We start from the raw sequence: 12,646 nt of genomic DNA, 5'->3' as shown, positions 1-12,646 counted from the left end.
ACAGATTGTGTTATCTTATAAATTGTTTGCTGCAAGATAGCTTTCTCTTACTTTTCCCTCTTTGAACTATGAAGTAATGTTAAACTAACCAGTCTTTAATCAATGCATTCATTACTACTAACTAGAGTCATATAAAAATTAAAATCAATCAATAACAACAGCAGAACAAGTAGATTCCCTGAGCTATTACTCCTCTATTCAACATTTTTTTCTGTATAAAATTATGGTACTTCTTAATTAGCAACTGTTTCCACGATCTTGGAAACATCCATGTATAAAGTTTTGTTCATATGTTTGTTTTGTAAATTGCTTCTGAGCTCCTTTTTTCCAGTTTGAAAGAACAGCTAAGTTTATGTATACAAGAAGAAACATCACCATGTGATTTACAGGTGTACCTGCAATTTTTTACATTGAGAACTCTCAGATCATATAATAACAGTAAATACGATATTGTAAACATTACTGAATAACTTCATTCCTGCCACCAGATCACAAAATCGATTAAAGAATCAATATATTTTAAAAAAAAAAATCCTTAGGGAGTTTAAGTATTTCATTGGGAGAGTTTTAGTATTTTGCCCAAATTTTGTGCCCTCTGTAAATCCTCAGCTAGCAAGGCAGCCTCTCCCCAGCATACTCCTTGTCCAGCCACGTACCTCCGCCTGCTCCCCAAAGACATTGATCAGCTTCCAGCTTCCACTTTGCCAGTTGTTGCTAATCAAACACATATTCTCTTATGACAGCAGTTGTTCCAATGGACCTCAGAAGAGCTCAGGTTGTTCTCAGGCCACAATTTGGATAGCCAGTGATGGAAAATTCCCTGAGGGCTTTAATTTGCAAGGCAAACTGTTCATGTAGAGGTGGAATCAGGGAGCAATTGACAGGATGCATGTGCATTGTATCTGCAAGTACCCCACAGCATGACCCAGACCTTGTCATGCTGCACTCAAACTACATGACCCAGACATCAGTTTGTTTTAAAATCATGGCTCTTTCAGAGTGCTGCCTGTCTCTTACTGTCATTACTTATCTGTTGGGAACTTGACTCCCTCCCTGTACAAACAGAGCAGCTGACAGCGACACAGAGGATCAGAGGCAAATTCACAGGTACCTCTTATTCTTAGTCAACTTCAACAACACTAGACCTTTTGTAATAAAGCTGGGCACCAAGTTCAGACTGTGCCCAATAGAAGTTCCTGCAAGTGAAACAACCATGTCTAGGGGAATCAACCTTATCAGTAAATTACTGTATGACACATCCTTCTTGTAGAAAGAATTTTCACAATAAAAATGGGCCCGAATTCTGGCCAGGTTTGAGCTGAAAGGTCTGCTGGTCATCATTTGGTCAGCGGATCAGGAATGCTTCGAGACAGTCTGTTCTGCTTCTCCTTTGCAAAGCAGATTGTCTGCAGTGGGACACAGATGTTTATGGGTTGTCATACCATGAACCGAGTCTCCTATCAAATTACAGCCCTTAGTCCACAGAGTGAGTGTGCCACTCTCAGTGTGTTTTCCATGAAAACTGTGGTATTTAAATTTGGGTCCACCCTGAGGATCCTAACGGGACATAATTAAAAGAGTTGTGTCTTGCCCGGGGTCCCACCACCAATGGCAGGCTTCAGCCTTTCAGAGTAGTGTTTCCAGGAATCTCTTTGATGTGATTTGCACTCAAAGAGGCACATAGTGTGAGTGCAGAGGTTCAGACCATCTGCAGTGTTTGTGCAAGTGGGCACAAGGATAAAAAGTCTCTTTGTTTCCTGCCCTCATCTGCTCCCACACTCAGCTTTCAAATGTGGGTGCTGGATTCTGATGGCACTTTTCAGCACCTACAACGACATGACTGATGCACTTTAAGATTAAACTGTGTAGCCTGTTTGCCAGACTGAGATATTTTGTGTAGAGATTCATGTTTAAAAATCCATCAGATGTTAAAAGTTCAAAGTTGTTTCAAATTATCTACATCTTGAGAAGTGAGCGTGTTAGAGTTTCATTTCTTCCTATGCCACCACCAATGAAAGCTTCTTGTTTAAGTTTCCTTAGCTAGAAAAAAACAACAACAACTTAATTATCCACTGTATTAAATGTGCTATGCACAGCAGCATGGTGCTGAGTAGTCTGAAGCCATTATTTTGTTATGATGCTGTATTTCATTCCAGCATTTCTCTCTGCTGCCTCATAACCAGGTTTCACCTGAAGATCAGAACTTTTTTTATCTGATATCTGAGTGTTAGTAGCCTGGAGTGAATGGTACTTTGTTTTCCTTTCACAGTAAGGTCAGGAAGTGCATATCTGTCCCCCCATCAGATTAAGAATTAACTGCTAAGGCATCTGATGCTTGCAGGAAACAATATATTAGTGCAAAAATCACAAAGGTCATTGTCTTCACTCTCCAACTTCCAAATATTTACTCTTAATAATCTCTTCATCATCAATATTTCAGCATTTATATCTTTCCCCCTATCTAAAGGACACAACGGGGGGCAAAAAGGCAACCTACATTGTAGTAAAGCTCTTACTCAATGGCTCTTTCTCTAATTATCAAGTGTTAATTGATTTTAAATTAACTAAATAAGTTATCATTTTTGTCTCACCAGGAAGAAGGGGGGGAGAAATTGCACCTCTTTAGCTGTAGCTTTTTGTTTCATCACAAAACACACATCCTCCCTGTCTCTCAGTGCCAATAAATTTAGGTTCTGCTCTGCACTCAGAGCCTCCCACAACAGGAGTGCTGCATCATACCTGGCAATAAGAACAGGGTCAGAAACTTATGGTTCAAACTCTCCTGGGTATGAACAGCCTTGAGGAAAGGGTGCAGGGAGGGGTGTGTCTGTTCCTGGGGAGCTCAAGAATATTTGCCTTGAATGTATATGGCTTGAACATAGATTTTATGTGCCACAGCTGTCTAACCTTAGCAAGGTTTGGGCTGTCATTCCTTAGGCAGGACAAATTTTAAGACTTTAAATCAGTAACTTCATCTTTCCATATGTTTCTCATTCAACCTAATATGCAATTTCCAGTTAAAATAAACTTGGCCTTGGGATAACAGAGATAGATAATCAAGGCAGCTCACTATCCCACATCAAACTCCTCCCTTCCTCTGTGTTAACATTCTCTGGCTTGGGTCTGATGCCATTCTAAGTGTTCCTGTTAAATATTGTTTTCTTTCACTGTCTCACACTCCTCTTTCCCTAATAATAAGATTGTTTTACTTGTTCTCATGTAACCATCGTATTGTTCTGTCACTTCCACCCATAAAAAAAAATCCCTTTGCAGTAGAAAGAGATGCTGCAAGGAGAAAGCAGAAAAGAAAAGGCAGCAGAAGGGTTCTGAGAGAAAATTCATTAGTTGGCCCAAACACATAAATCCAGAGGAAGAGCAGACCACTCTTCATGAGTCCCTCACATGTAAAGGAGCATGTGCAACATTTCTGTTGGAGGGAGCTGACATGGAGGACTGAAGTGCAGAAGCTCTGTACAGATTTGGGTTGCAGTAGCAAGCTCTAGAGCACAGACAGGGCCTTTCTATTGCCCAACCCAACATTGCTGAGACCACTGGTTTGCATGGTGGGACTATCCTTCTCCCAGAAGCAAGTTTTAACTATTTTTTAAAAAACATTTAGCAGAAATCCTTTCACTTCAAAAGTAACTGATGTTGACCACAGCAAAACACTAATGAGTACTGGAGTACTGTCTGGCTGTAAAATAATAATGATGATGATGATAATAATAATAAAAATAATAAAAATAATAATAATAATTAATTTGCTAATTAAACACATTTGCAAGGTGAGCAAGGGTCATGAAATACTCATGAAAAGATCACCTTGTAACATGGCCGAGAATGAGGAATTCTGACCTTTAAGACTGAATGTAGCCCTCTAAGTAAGTCTGCTTTTTCTAACTCTGAATACAACACAGACTCCCAATAAATGGGCACTGGCTAAGGAAACAAAGAGATCCTGAGAATGAGACTGCTGCCTTTCTCCCAAAAAACCTCCTGTTATCAAGAGAAGTGAGTGGTCTGGAAGAAAATTTGTTGATGTCTGTCTTCCCTGAAGATACTTCAAACAGTAAACGAACACACAAGATCCCATGTTTATTTTCTTTTAAATATATTTTTGAAAAAATTGTGTGATCCAAAATATGTGTTTTTCAATTTTTCATGGCCTGGCCATGAGTGATGTATTTTATCCATATTCATAACAGTGTACAAACTTTCTATTCATAGCTCTCTCCACAGCATAAATTTGGGTGGGCATGCTGGAATTTCCTTCTGTGGCATATGGTAATCCTTTACCTGAGGGCTTGCTCCAAATAAATGTTTACATTCCTCTGACAGCTCACTTGAAATGTAAAGGAACAAGGTATGTGAGTCTTCCATAAAATAACTGACTGCATTTACATGTTTGGGGGAGGAAGGAAGGCACATAGCGTTCCTACACTGGACTGGCTGCAGGAATGTCCAACCTTGTTTCCTCTCATAAATATTTCATAATAGAAAGGACCTTAAAAATATGCCAATCCAAACTGTGGATTGACCCTTCCAACTCCAGGCACCATAGCTAGGAGGGACTGAAATAAACACCACAAGTAAGCAGTGCCTGTCATCTGTGGAAACCACAGTGGGCAGTCATCTGTGGAAACCACAGCCTCCTCTTTGGTCCTGGGGACCATCGTTTCATTCCAAGACTATTCCAGGGAGGGCTGGCTGAAAGGGAGGGTGGTGGGTACCAAGGGTCACACATCAAAGGTGCAAAGAAAGGTGGAAATGATCTAGAGAAAAACTTCCTAGTCTTGGATAGGGTTTCATTTTATTTCACACAGTTCAAGCAAAAGATGTTTTTACTGATGGAGATGAAAGAATGCCTCAGCAGCTAGGGATAAGCACACTGAAGAAGTAAATAGGAAAAATTTAATCACACATGGTGATTATATCCAATTTCAGAAGTAAACGTGCCACTGTTTGCTTATTAGAGCACCAGGCCTACTCAAGCTCCTGTGATTCCAGCTAGTCATATGGGGTTTCTTTAACCTTCTAATCATTTTTCATACCACCAGAGCTATTCACTTGGCTGCCCTCCTTTAAGCTACTACCAGACTGGGGTTGGCAGGTTACCAACACATCCCCAAGAGAAAGAGCAGCACAGGAAGTCAGGAGTTTGTTATTCCACAGGAATCCAAACCCACAGCTTTCTCTGGTCACTCCTGCCCACCTTCCTTGGCAATTGAGTTCTAATAAGATATCCTTCAGCTGCCTTTGATATCCTTTACTGAGGGGACATGATGTTTAGCCCTGGCAGGAAGGTAAAATACAGAGGCTCTTTCTCCTCTGTTACTCACATTCCTGCACAGTGAAAAATGTCACTTTTCCCAGTTACAAGTCTTCTGTTTCCCAAAAGTGCTCATTGAGAGGCCCACATATTTGCTATTTCACTCAATTGCTATCAAGATCACTCCTATGCCTCTCTAAAAGGGCACAAGGAGATTGTGCAAACTGAGTAGAAATAAAATTAATATTGGTCTAGGCTGACAACACCCCTCAAAACCTGAGAAGTGCCTGAGTGGCATCTTGTCCAGGACACTCAGAGGCTGATTTTCTTCTTTAAATGAAGAAAAGCCTCATGGATGTTACATGATTTACACTGGTATAATACTAGGGGAAGAAAATGGACCCTAGTAGCTGCAGTAAATTATAATTACCAGAATAATAAACCTCAGTGTCTTCTCTGAGGAACAAAATTTCCTCTGCAACCTTTAATTAAGTTGGGATCTGAGCCTTTTGTGGGCTAATTTCCTGCACAGTGGCCAATTTACAGTGTGGATACCAGCTCTCACATATGTAAAATAACTTGCCTGAGTGTGACAGAAGAAGTCAAAGATACAGTCAGGGGTGGAAACAAACCAGACCATAATATGAATGGGCACAATTCCCACTAGAATCTGATAGCACATTTATTCAATCCTGGATTTTACTCTTACTTCACAGTCCTACACTGGTACAGTCTCATAGTAGCTCATGCATATCAGCCCAACCTTTGGATCAAAGCCTCCCAGACTACCCTTACAGGATGTCCCTAAGGTTGGCAGTCTGAGATTAACTTTTTTTTCTAGTGATGGAGATACAAATATTGACATCTTAAGATTTCAGCTGAGTTTTTAAGCATTCCACTGTGAAGTTCCACTGTGTTTAGCTGGTGAACTCTAAAACCCATCCACAGTCCTTTGCCAAACAGGCTCAGAAAATCATTGCAAAGGGAAAGAACAACCCTTAAAACTGGGCTGAAATGTATCTCCATATTTGGTTTTGTAATCTTAATGAAGACATTGCGACACACCTCCTAAATAATCAGGGCATTTCAAGTCATGCTCCTGTAGGTTTCAGCACAATTGTCACCATATGGTCAGTTTCATGCAATTGTCTCCACAAAAGTGGAATTTAGAGCTCTGTCATTCTAAAACACTCCTCTAGTACATGGATAATCTTGTATATCTACAGCCTGCCTGCATCACCATTAGTCCCATTAGAATGGCACATTGGGCTTCCATGTAATTCTTGTGTGGCAGAAGCAAAGGGGAGGGGCTGCCATTTTCTGCTCTCAGGAAAAGAAATCCGCTCTGGGGACTCTGCATTTCAGTGAAAAATTGTCACTGCACAGTAACACAAACACAAACACAAACACAAACACAAACACAACCCCCATCCTTAAAAGAGAGCTGGGCCCACCCCCCAGGTGGTAGCTTCCCACACAAGGGAAGCTATGTAGTCTTGTATGGCAAACCTGAATTACAGATTAAAAATTCCAAAGCAGCAATCAAATAATCTCAGTGAGATTAAAGATGGGAAAATAAGGACTTTAAACAATCCATGTAGACTTTGAAATTGTATTTCTATTGTCACATTATGAAGGCAGCAAAATCTGTTTGTAAAGTGCTTTGTTCCTCCCAAGCAGCAGTGGCAGCTGTTTGCATCCAAGTATTTAGTATGGGTTGGGGATAGACTGTTTAAAGTCTTTGAAAAAAGGAATTTTATTTTCATTCTTCTTTACCAGAGTGGAAAGTTACTTCACAGCTTTTAAATATTTGCAAATTCATCCAGGTTTGAAAAAAAGAGCCCACCCAAAAGACTGTGTGAGATGTATAAAACCACAAATTCCTTGAGGCTTGTTTATTTTCAAGTTAAGAAAACAAAGCATTTTGATGGCTACCAGAAGGAGAGCAATGTGCTTTTGTGCTGATTACATCAAAGGCAGTTTCCCATTGTCTGGAGAACAATTTTCTGTCAAGATATTCTTTTGACTGAGCTTTGGGTGGTAATGAGCTTTTACTATTCAATAAAGTTCTGCTTATCACTATCAACCCAGGCTCAGACTGTGAACCACTTCCTTTCGGGAATCTGTTGGGATTTACAGCTTTCTGTGAAGGCAGCAAACTAACTCACATACCTCTGTAGGTATCTCACAAAAACCCACAGCAACATCTGCAAATCAAAAAGCAATTATTAGACTAAATATTCTAGAAACATCCCTGGTTTGGTATATTTCAGCTTTTACTATATACATATACACACACATATAAAACTCTGCCTGCATTTGTGTACTTTGGAAATTATCAGAAGGAGCACATGACCACTTTGGTGTATAATTCCAAGTGACTCAGTCTGCCTGTACTGGGAAAAGACAAAGCAGTCCACAAAGGACTGAGTGCCTGCATGTCAGAATATTAGTTGTGCATAGGCTGACATCTGTGCAGCATCAGGTTTTCTGCATTTTCCATTTTTTCAGTATTAGTGGTGTTTGTCCTCATCATTATCACTCCATTATCATTTGTGCTTTTTTCCTAGACTCCCCAGTCAGATGCTATTGGTAAATGTAAGAAAAAAAAAGAGCAAGCAAGCTGTACTTTTATGCACTTTGGTGTTTTAAAATCTGCCCAAGATACAACTCATAAGCATAATTTAAAAACCATCCAGTTAAAAAAAAAACCCTAACCCACATTTTTTATTATAAATGAGATTTTGAGTGGTGTTTTGGACCCTGAATGGGAGACACACCCACAGAAGTACATTATACAATCTCATAGCTTCTGAGATTTCAGTCAATGTGACCTCAAAACTCTCAATGCTTCAGAAATGTGGAAGTTATGATATGTTCCTTTAAAGAAATCACGTTAATATCAGAAGTCAGTGCATTGCAGAAACAACAAAAGAATAAGGTTAGTAAGAATATCCAGTTAAATATTGCTGCTGTACACTCTATTTTATAGAAAGTGTGTAAGGAAAATAAAATTTCAAACAACCCATGTGTTTATATAGTAAGTGACATCTTAAACTACATCTGTTAAAGCACATGGTTTCTGGATAGATTACAGCTAGCCTTCACCAACCTCTTAAGTGTGGGTGAATGTAGAAGGAAAAAGGCCAAGTTCAGAAAACATCTTTTTTCTGTGTCTTTCCAGGGCATTGTTCCAAAACACAGGGCACTGTATCAATAGTGCTGGTATCAGCTCCCAGACCATCCCTCTATCTCCTCAGGGATGTCACGGCCTGTGCGCCAGCTGACCAGGAAATAAAGAAGCACCTTAACAAAAAACAGGAACAGAAACTAATCCATATTGCAGTCTGCTTCTAACAAGTCCCTCAAACCTCTCTGTGTCTGTTGGTCACGAGCAGGACCAGGGCTTACTCTGCCAGGCAGCTTCCTTGCAGACATACTCAGCAGCAAAAGTCTTGTCAGTTATTCCTAAATGCATTCATCCTTCTTTGAGCTGGAGGTCTGAGGTCAGGGGTAATTAAAATATCATAGTATGTCCCATAATGCACTCTTCTTTGTAGAGGCCTGTTGTCTGTGACACTCTCCTCTCTGACCTCAGTAAGTGAAAAAATAATTCATCCTTTGTGTCCTGCATTATTTTTTGCCTCACAGGGATGCAGAAGCTCTTTTCAGTGTTGTCTGAAGAATCATGCCTACAGCCTCCAGTAGACCACCTCTAAGAGGACATCCTCTTGAGATTCAGCCAGCTCTCTTGTTCCACAGCCTGAATTGCCTCTTTCAGATGCTCATGGGGAGAAGAGCTAAATATCAGCCCTGAATGCTGCTTTTCACAAACAGCCTCCTCATTACTCATTTTAAAGTAAACAACTCTTGCAATGCACAATAGAATGAGCTAGGTGTTTCTTGTGCTATCTATAAATTGGTGGTTTCTTCTGTGTTCTCTGGTTTCTTCATTTTCTATGGATAAAGGTCAGTAAAACATGAAAAAAAAACATTTATTGGTGTACAGCTTTGTTGCAAAACCATTTTTCAACATTAAATCACATTAAATTATGTGTGAAAACCTTATCACTCTCTTTTATTAGAGCAATATTTGGACACAGTCAGGCTTCTGTTGAATACATGATGAGACATAATCTGATCACAAATTTGTTTCACTGGATTATGCTTGAAGGTTTACCATTTTCTTCCTCTTCCCTCAAATTTCTGTCTTATTTTCCACACTTGTCTCAATTAAAAGTTCTGTTATTGCCTCCCTTCTCAATGAGTTTTTCAAAATTCTGCTTTCATGGATTTTTCCTCAACCAAGATAGCTCAGCAAAGTCATCCGTTCTCTCCTCAGGAAGCCAAGAAATGACAGTGACGGCAGAACTCTAATCGCCAATTTAAACAGCCAGGAGTTTAAATGGGTCGTAGATCCTTTCCATAGTTCATCCAGACCCATTCTATGAGCTGGCAAAAGACAGGAGCTTCTGCAGGTATCATTACTGGTGGTATTAATGATCTCATCTCCTCTGACGTAGGAAACACAACAGCTAGTGGTCAAGGTGGCTGGGAGTAAGGAATGTACTGTATTTTTTACACAGAAGACCAAATGACCACACAGCCACTGCTGCTAGCTTAGAAGGAAAAAAGGAGAAAAATGCTTTTTTTTCTTGAGTTTCCAGACTATCTTAGGAAAAATACTATTACTATATATGTTATATTTAGAAGAGCCAAAATATCCTGGTTCCTTGTGACACTTTTCAGTTAGAATTCGAAGTAAGTGACAATGGTTCATAGCCTGAAATATCTGCTTTACTCCCAGACAGCCATCTCTGTTTGAGGTGCTGTTATTCTGCAAAGTGTTAGAAGGACCATCAGAACACATACCCTGTTTGCCTTCTTCATATAGGTCCATACTTCTACCAAGACAAACCAACAGTATGTTTGATTCATGTCATGCAAAAGAGGGTGAGTGAGGACACATTTAAACATTATATTACACTGAGTTGCCATAATAATGTCTCAGGTCTCTGAATTTTAAGAAGCAACTCATGTCAGATCTGGGCCACGGGGAAAAAGAAAAAAAAGCTGATATAAGATGCAGGAAGAGCAATTCCCCAGGCCCTGTGTTTTCCATGCAGAGATTCACTTCTTGGTGGCAAAGGAGCATTTGAGCCCATCAATTGACTGACTGTTGTAGTATTTGTCGTTGTGGCACTTACTTGTTTTGCTAAAGGAAATGCTTTTGCAGGGAGCGCACACACAGCCTGGCACAAACCGGAGTGTGCCCACATTCCTGACAATGATGGTTTACTTAGCTGTGCAGAAGGAGGCTGTTTTCAGCTGCCTGGGTAGAGTGCCCATTTTTTCCTGAAAAAGGGGAAACAGAGTAATACCATGAAGAATTGTGGACTTGAGCTGCCTGATTTCACCACCAGATCTAAATTCTTCCAAAACAAAATACCTCAAATCTTCCAGTGGGCAACAAGGTGTGTGTTTCTACATTGCTGTGGCAGGCTGTGGAGTGTTATTTTTATGGTGACTTTCAGCTAGCTCAGTGTTGCAAACCAGACACAGTGGGCTTAGGTAACAATTGGTCTCCCTAATATTCATGTAGCATAAACTTTTTTCTCCAAAAACTCTGCTTTACACTACATAAGGGCTAAGTTCTTCATGCATTTAACCCCTTCAGGATTGGAGGAGGATATTTGCAGGTCATTTTAGGGGATGAGATGGCTATGAGGTGCAGCAGGCTGAGATGGCTCACCTGGTGGGAGCAGTATGGGTAAGGTTTGTACAACAAGATAGGAAGTGGAGAAGGTGAGGGAGAAGATGTTCATCCAAATTCTCCACTACTAGAACAGGATTCAGTTTTAAACAGATAAAAGTCACTTTGAAGAGGAGACAGTGCACTTCTGAAACATGCTGCCACTGGAGCCACGCTGAGGAACCACAGCAAATCTCTTGGTTCAAAAAAGGATTAGACAAAACTTAAAGCAAATTAGGTCCAAAATAGACACCATAAGGAATGGGAAAGGAGGGATGGTCCCTGAGGCACCACCAATCTAACAGATATTTTTTGTGCATTTGTTAATCTAGAAAAGTTAATCTCCCCACAATGGTTTTTGCAGAGCAAGTCATAGGGAATTCTGTCTCTTCCAGGTCGCTCCTAGTGAGATCAAAGAGGCTGCTTTAATTTAGTCTAAATTATCTTCAGTTTAAACCTCTCCCCAGATAAAGAAAATTTAACTTAATAAGTCCATGACAAAACTAAAAATGTCATATGGTAGAGAAAATGAAACCAGCACTATGAGTTATTTTTAGAGTAAAATAAATGTTCAAAACCCAAAACACTCAGTGTCAAATTTTTCTCCCACCATGTCAACCATCCACTGATGAAAAGGCAGAATTCAGACACAGTGGCTCAGCTACACCTTTGTCCTGTTTTGACGATGGGATTTGAGAAAATTGCACAATTTAGCCAAAAAATGGTCAGTATCTTGAGCCAGGTGCTGTGTACTTTTGACTGCTAGGAAACAGCACTGGTAGTCCTTCTTTAGCTGGTGAATGGGAACTAAGTTTATAATATTTTTTACATCAGTTTCAGGAATGAGATTATAGCCTTGGACTCAGAAATTACATCAAATATTCATTTTGATACATTTCTTCGAATTTATCAGGACTGACTCCTTCAGCAGTCAGTCATTGTTTTTCCCCACTAAGCCCACACCATAAATTATTTTGGTATATTGCCTTTTGGTTTATCTTTGCTTACAGTAACCCCACATTCCTTGATGAATGGCAATCCATGTGTAAGCTGTTTGAAAGATAACTTCTTACTGGAAACTGTACCGTACACAGTTATGACTCAGTCTGAACAACAACAAAGATTGCCTCGGTATTTTGATTTGTCAGCTCCACTCCATGTTAACCCATTTGATAATCCAGGACAATAACCCAGACTGCCTGATTTCAAGTTTTCTTTGTACCGTATTTTGCACCAGAACAAGCAAAGTTGCCCCCATTGAAGATTACATTAGGTAAAAAAGAATGATAGAAAACAGCTTTACTCCTGGGACATTCTTCTGTCTGCTGATCCTATGAGAGATCAACTCTTCACCCTCTCCTTCTGTAGAACCCAGTGTTTTGGGCCTTGCCTCCTTCCTGCAGAAGATATTTCATTTGGAATGATGCCTTCTGTATTTAGTTCAATTTTATTCTTCCCAAGCTGTAGTGTGCAAAGTAGCCTGTTGACTTTCTGCTTCATGCCTTGCTCTGAATTCCAGATTAGCCCATCTTTCTTGCAAATACTGGGATTTATTGGTACAATGCATTTCACCAGGTTTACATTTCCAAGAAGTCTGTCTCACATGTTAAGGGGGATTGTAGGAA

The sequence above is a fragment of the Agelaius tricolor genome, unplaced genomic scaffold, assembly GCF_023055355.1.
Source record: "Agelaius tricolor isolate 1412-34295 unplaced genomic scaffold, bAgeTri1.0.p SCAF_1, whole genome shotgun sequence".
In the NCBI taxonomy this organism is placed as follows: Eukaryota; Metazoa; Chordata; class Aves; order Passeriformes; family Icteridae; genus Agelaius; species Agelaius tricolor.
Note: the sequence above shows the minus strand (reverse complement) of the source record.